This window comes from Salmo salar, chromosome ssa14 (assembly GCF_905237065.1).
Source record: "Salmo salar chromosome ssa14, Ssal_v3.1, whole genome shotgun sequence".
NCBI classification, from domain to species: domain Eukaryota; kingdom Metazoa; phylum Chordata; class Actinopteri; order Salmoniformes; family Salmonidae; genus Salmo; species Salmo salar.
This window is the reverse complement of record NC_059455.1, coordinates 65,910,253-65,916,252: the sequence shown is the minus strand read 5'-3', so window position 1 is coordinate 65,916,252 and position 6,000 is coordinate 65,910,253. Positions and strand designations below refer to the sequence as shown.

General features: G+C 41.4%; 1 protein-coding gene across 1 annotated transcript in view; it reads right to left on the bottom strand.

The window, feature by feature from the left end:
• Positions 1-593: 593 nt before the first annotated feature.
• The window catches only part of LOC106569918 (piggyBac transposable element-derived protein 4), a 29,014-nt gene continuing 23,607 nt past the window's right edge, over positions 594-6,000 (bottom strand). The window contains exon 3 of the transcript XR_006758888.1: positions 594-2,987. The gene's annotated coding sequence lies outside the window, so the exon portion shown is untranslated. The remainder of the gene's footprint in view (positions 2,988-6,000) is intronic.

Genomic DNA, 6,000 nt, shown 5'->3' with positions numbered 1-6,000 from the left:
CTCGGGAGGCCCCCAGTGAGTGGTTTTCTATTAAGGTATCTTTACTTTTACTCAAGTATGACAATTGGGTACTTTTGCCACCACTGGTTATAATTGCAGCAGGTTATGGTAGGGACACACACACACAGAAAAAGTAATGTGGGTAGACTGGCATCTGGCAATTCCTTTAATTGACAAGCAAAAGACAAGTACTTTACCATGGCCCCCCACCCACCCAAATTAAATCCAAGGCATACAATTGGTTTAGCTTTTAAAGGTAGACCACACACACACACACACACACACACACATTGCAGTAAAAGCACAAAGCTTATGCCCTCCCTTTTCATAGCCACCCAACATTAGGGACAACATTACTGGTACAAGATTAGAGTTCTACAACATTCTCAGTCAAGGTGGGATAGAAAGCAGAGGTTTTTCAGCCCTGTCATCTGTTCAAGCTCTTTTTCCCTTGAGGCATATGAAGTGACAATCTAGCCTGTGTTTATTTTTTTTCAATCAAGAACAAAGACTCTTCATGCAGCATTCAAACTCTTTACTTCGCATGCTAAACATAGGTCACTTTGCTTCTAGACAAAACAAGCTCTCCTGTCAGTCCGCATCAGTCTGTAGAGGAGTTTTTGTCTGGATTGTGCCAATTGTGGAAGCAATTTCTGTCAGGGATGAGACAGTGGTACCTGGAACTCATTACATATCCAGGGATTTTGCAGGTAGCCCCTCGTCTTCTTGCAGTTTTCACAGTGCCTGCATCCAAATGTGACCGTTCTGCTTATGTTGTCAGTCACCTTGATACGGGTGGGCGTGTCCAGCTTTCCCCCTCCTGGTGGGAATCTCAAGGGGAACCTCACAAAGCTGTTCTGCAAGTTTTTCCATGAAATCTTTGTGAGGCACAAACTGCGGTACCACTTGAATGTCTTGTGGTTGGCTGAGTAGCACGAAATCAGTTCCTCAGATAAGTTCATGCCTCCAATGTGTTTATTGTATTCTACAATCGGTGTTGGGACTGGAATGGACTCAGTGGTCCAGCTGCCATCCTAGTTTTTCACTCTCCTGTTTGCCTCTTCCCCGCCATGCACCTCATGAATGGTGGAAACAGACACCCCCCATGGGTCCTTCCACTTCAAAGTGTAGGGAGCCCTCCCTTATCCATCTGAACGACCCTTTTGGAGATTTGTTGGTCAGTGCATTTTGTTCTGATTGCGGGTAGCCTCTCCGGCTGTCCCGCATGCTGCCATAGGCTCCAGTTCCAAAATAGTTTTGGAATGGAGAAAAAGTTGCCCAGGTACAGATGGTACCCTGATCCGAGGAAGGAGGGCTTTATGAGTGACATCACTGCATCGTAAGACATTCCACATCCAGATGGGAGCGTGGCCTTCCCTGTGTATACTATATGGTCAACTGTATAGCCATTGCTGGAGTCACAAAAAGCTTGAAGCCCACCTTCGTGAGATTTTCCTATAAATGTTCATACATCCTTAGATTTGATACCATACATTTTGATGCCACACTCCGTTCGTGTACGGACAAGTTTTTCTGTGGGTGGTAATAGGACAGGCAGGCATGACGGATGTATTTCAGTAACGTTTTGAGTCGGAATAGCCTGTCATATTCAGGTGTGCCCTTTCTACGGTCATTGACAGTGTCCTCATCAGGATCACTCATGTGAATGTTCCATGATAGGACACTGTATCGATCCCTGGCCATCATATTAGCTGGAAACGCAACAGAGAATGTTATTTTTTCGCCAGTAATCTGTGATATTTGCCAGTTTCATCTGCGTTATAAAGAGGATCATTCCGATAAACCCCTTAACAGTTATATCTACCCACTTGTACTTTTTTATCTTTTTCCCTCTGTTCAAAGCGGCTTGTTTATTTGTATTGTTGCAGAGGGTTGTGATGGTGGCTTTGCTGAAAAATAGCTTGAATATGTTCCGTTGTGAGTACATTGCCGAAGCATTTAGTTGTACTCCCGGACACTGGTCTGGAGAAAAATTCAAAGGGGCAGAGCCTTCATCATGATCCTTCTCAGTGCTCCAAGACTTGAATGGCTGTCCTAACATTTGTAGTAAGCGAGACCTTTTCTTTGAGGTTGACTTCAGTGAGGGCAACTTTTTTATGTAGGGAATAATGTTCTTCTGCCAATGGTTCTGACGGGCTACACCGTTGTTCTGAAGTTAAGGTGCTTAGTAGTGGTGGTGCTTCATCCTCTTCAGTTTTAATGCTACAAAAACAAATCCTAGTCGCTTCAAATAAATTAATATTCTGTCAATTCCTTTAAAAGATGTGTTTGAACAACAAATTGATCTCTGGTCAAATAAGTTATTCAGAGTCACACTTTAAAAGGTTTCTCACTAGTGTTGCAAACAGAAACTTTATTCTTAGATCAATGAAACTGGATAACAGCTAAACAATTCCTGGAAATGTTTTTCTGCTAGCAGACGCTTTCAATAAACCTTACTTGTCTTTCTCGCCGCCATAAAAAAAAAGTGTTAATATACCATCCTACATTAGATGATCTGAGTGCTAAATATGATCTTCATGTTTTTGAGTTACTCACCCTTGATTAGATGGCCAAATTGTAACTACCCTAGCCAAAATAGGAAGCTTCTGACTTAAAATATCTAGCCAGAACAAAGACTGATCATAACAAATCATATCAGGAGGCTTGGATTGACCAATCAGAAAACCCATAGGCAAAATTACATTTCTCAGTACTTAATTTACTGGTACAATAAAAATCTGGTTAAACAGACATACAGGTAGTAATGAATGTGCACATTCGATACATAAGCAAAATACCTCACTATATGTGATTGCTGTGATTCTGAGTGGTGAGCATAGTTCTCCCGGTGACTCAGGACTGTGAGTGAATCCGTTTGATTCTGCCCCAAAGTCTGGCGATGGTGAAACAGAGCCTTTTGTGGTATGCTGCATCCTGCAGAGAAGCTGCTTTGTGGTCCTTCATCCCAATCACTCAAGTCAACACTAAAAGGAGATAAGCATGTAAACATGTTGACAAAATAGCAACAAAATGACCAGTCCTAGGCTATCCGGAGAAAGATTAAATCCAATTGTTTGATGCTACTATGACGGAAAAAAAGATTGCGGTCAGAGTGCAGTATAACTGCAGTATGCTGCAAATACTGTGTCCAAAATAACAGTTTTTTGAACTGCAGTAATTTTGCACTAAAGTAAAATATTATAAAAAGTAACAACATAACAATAACGAGGCTATATACACGGGGTACCGGTGCCGAGTTAATTTGTACATGTAGGTAGGGGTGAAGTTACTATGCATAGATAAACTGCGAGTAGCAGCAGTGTACAAATGAAATGGGGGGGGTCAATGTAAATATTCTGGTGGCCCGACTGCTTTCCATATACTTCACAGACCCATCTTTGATGATTACCGCAGTGATATTAGCTAATAGCTACAATAGCAAAAAGTATTTGTAGTCCCGCAATATCATCATGCATACGTGTCTTCAAATGGATCCTGACTCTCCAGATAGTGTAACTCGTCATCTGTAAAGAAACTCAGATCCAGACGAATGATCCTCGCTGCGGTTTACCTCCCTAATGTCGCTCGCCATGACCAGCTGCTTGAGTGTGAATAAACTCGTTAGCAGTCAATTCGTCACTATTTCTAGTAGTTTGTGGTACACTTATTTACAATCACGTGCCAGAAATTGTCTTAAATATCACTACAATTCTCCAGCAGCACAAATGATTAAGTCACGTTCGTATGGTAATGAGGAAACCTTCAAAATAAAACGCCCACATTTCAAAACTCTTTCAAAGACTGATTAAAATTCTATGGCCACTTTTATTGTGCCAACAAGGGCAATAAGTAATGTATGAAAACAAATAAATGTTAAAAAAAAAATAAAAAATATTAAATTAAGACCGATAATTAAAAAATATGTTGACACTGGTATGTTGAGAATATTGGGCTGTAGAGAGAACTTTTCTACCGGTCTCATCTAAAGTGGGGTGACAAATACTCAGTAGGGTCTCTAACCAAATATGGTTTGTTTTTGAGGGGAACTGTGTCGCACAGCCGCCCAATCCCAGGGTTCCCACACCTTCTTAAACATCAAATTCAAGGACTTTAAGGACTTTCCAGGCCCAATTCCCTCAAATTCAAGGACCCAACATGGCATAGTGAGACACAGATCGAGGTTAATTACTGTTACAACACTGAGAATTTTTATAATGAGAACTAGCAGGCTTTACAGAAGCTCAGACAACAATTAAAAAGAGTGCTGTGTTACAGTGATGGCAGACTACGTGGTCTCTTGCCTTCTCTAACACAGCACAGCAAAACAATATATTGTTTAAGTTGACCGATATACTTATTTACGAGTTGAAGAGCTAAGTAACTCCTCGTTCATTAGCACCAGCTTAACACAAAACATGTCGCAGAGCAAAAACATGACCTTATTTTTCATGAACATGATCATAACCAAATTAATAGATAAACAAAAACACATGACCATAAATAAAATGTTTTGCAACAAAAGATCAGATGAAAATGAATTGGATCAAAATAAATAAAACATTTCCCCAACCATTGTGTTCTGGGGGTTGTTGGCCTTTTTGGTTCATTAGCTTTTTTTTTTTTTTTTCTTAGTTACTCATTGAGTAGTGTTTTGCCCTTTCTCAAACTGTTAAAACAGTGCCCAGCCCTTGCTTTTTGCTGCTATGCCCCTTCATTTGCTTTTCAGGTCATTCACTTTGTTGAGTAGTGTTTCTATTTTAGCTATTTGTGCTCTTTTATCTTTAGCACCCTTTCTCAGGCTATTGGACTTGGCAATACGAGTGAGGTTGCCTGTGCTCTCTGCTTTGAGTGCAAATTTGTCTGCGGAGGTCTCGAGAGCATTTATGTCATCTGCCAGTCTTCTTTTCTTCCCTTTCAGTTAATCTATTTCATCTACAAGGTCTTTACTCTTACTTTTTTTGCTCATCCATTCTTCTGTCTCTGTTCTTCTTGATGCGTCACATACCTCTGCCTTGCTGATGCCACACATACCTTATGAAAGGTACTCTATGTGATAATCGTAAAACTGACTATCCTCCAAATCCTTGACTTCGGTGATGTCATTTACAAAATAGCCTCCAACACTCTACTCAGCAAATTGGATGCAGTCTATCATAGAGCCATCTGTTTTGTCACCAAAACCGTGACACCATATACTACCCACCACTGCGACCTGTATGCTCTCGATGGCTGACCCTCGCTTCATATTCGTCGCCTACCCACTGGCTCCAGGTCATCTATAAGTCTTTGCTAGGTAAAGCGCCGCCTTATCTCAGCTCACTGGTCACCATAGCAGCACCCACCCGTAGCACGCGCTTCAGAAGGTATATTTCACTGGTCAACCCCAAAGCCAATTCCTCCTTTGGCCGCCTTTCCTGCCACTTCTCTGCTGCCAATGACTGGAACAAATTGCAAAAAAAATAAAAAATAAAATATCACTGAAACTGGAGACTCAGATCTCCCTCACTAACTTTAAGCATCAGCTGTCAGAGCAGCTCATAGATCATTGCACCTGTACATAGCTCATCTGTAAACAGCCCATCCAACTACCTCATTAGAGTTCCGTTCTGTATTATTCGTAGCCGTCTATTTACCACCACAAAACGAAGCTGGCACTAAGACCGCTCTCAACCAACTCTATAAGGCCATAAGCAAAGAAGAAAATACTCACTCAGAAGTGGCGCTCCTAGTGGCTGGGGACTTTAATGCAGGCAAAGTTAAATCAGTTTTACCACATTTTTTCACATTTGTGCAGCCAAGGAAAAAAAATCCTAGACCACCTTTACTCCACACACAAGAGATGCATACAAAGCTCTCCCCCGGCCTCCAATTGTCAAATCTGACAATTCTATCCTCCTGATTCCTGCTTACAAGCAGGATGACATCCCCCAAGTGACTGTATGTACATATCCCAACCAGAAGCCATGGATTACAGGCATCATCCGCATCGAGCTAAAG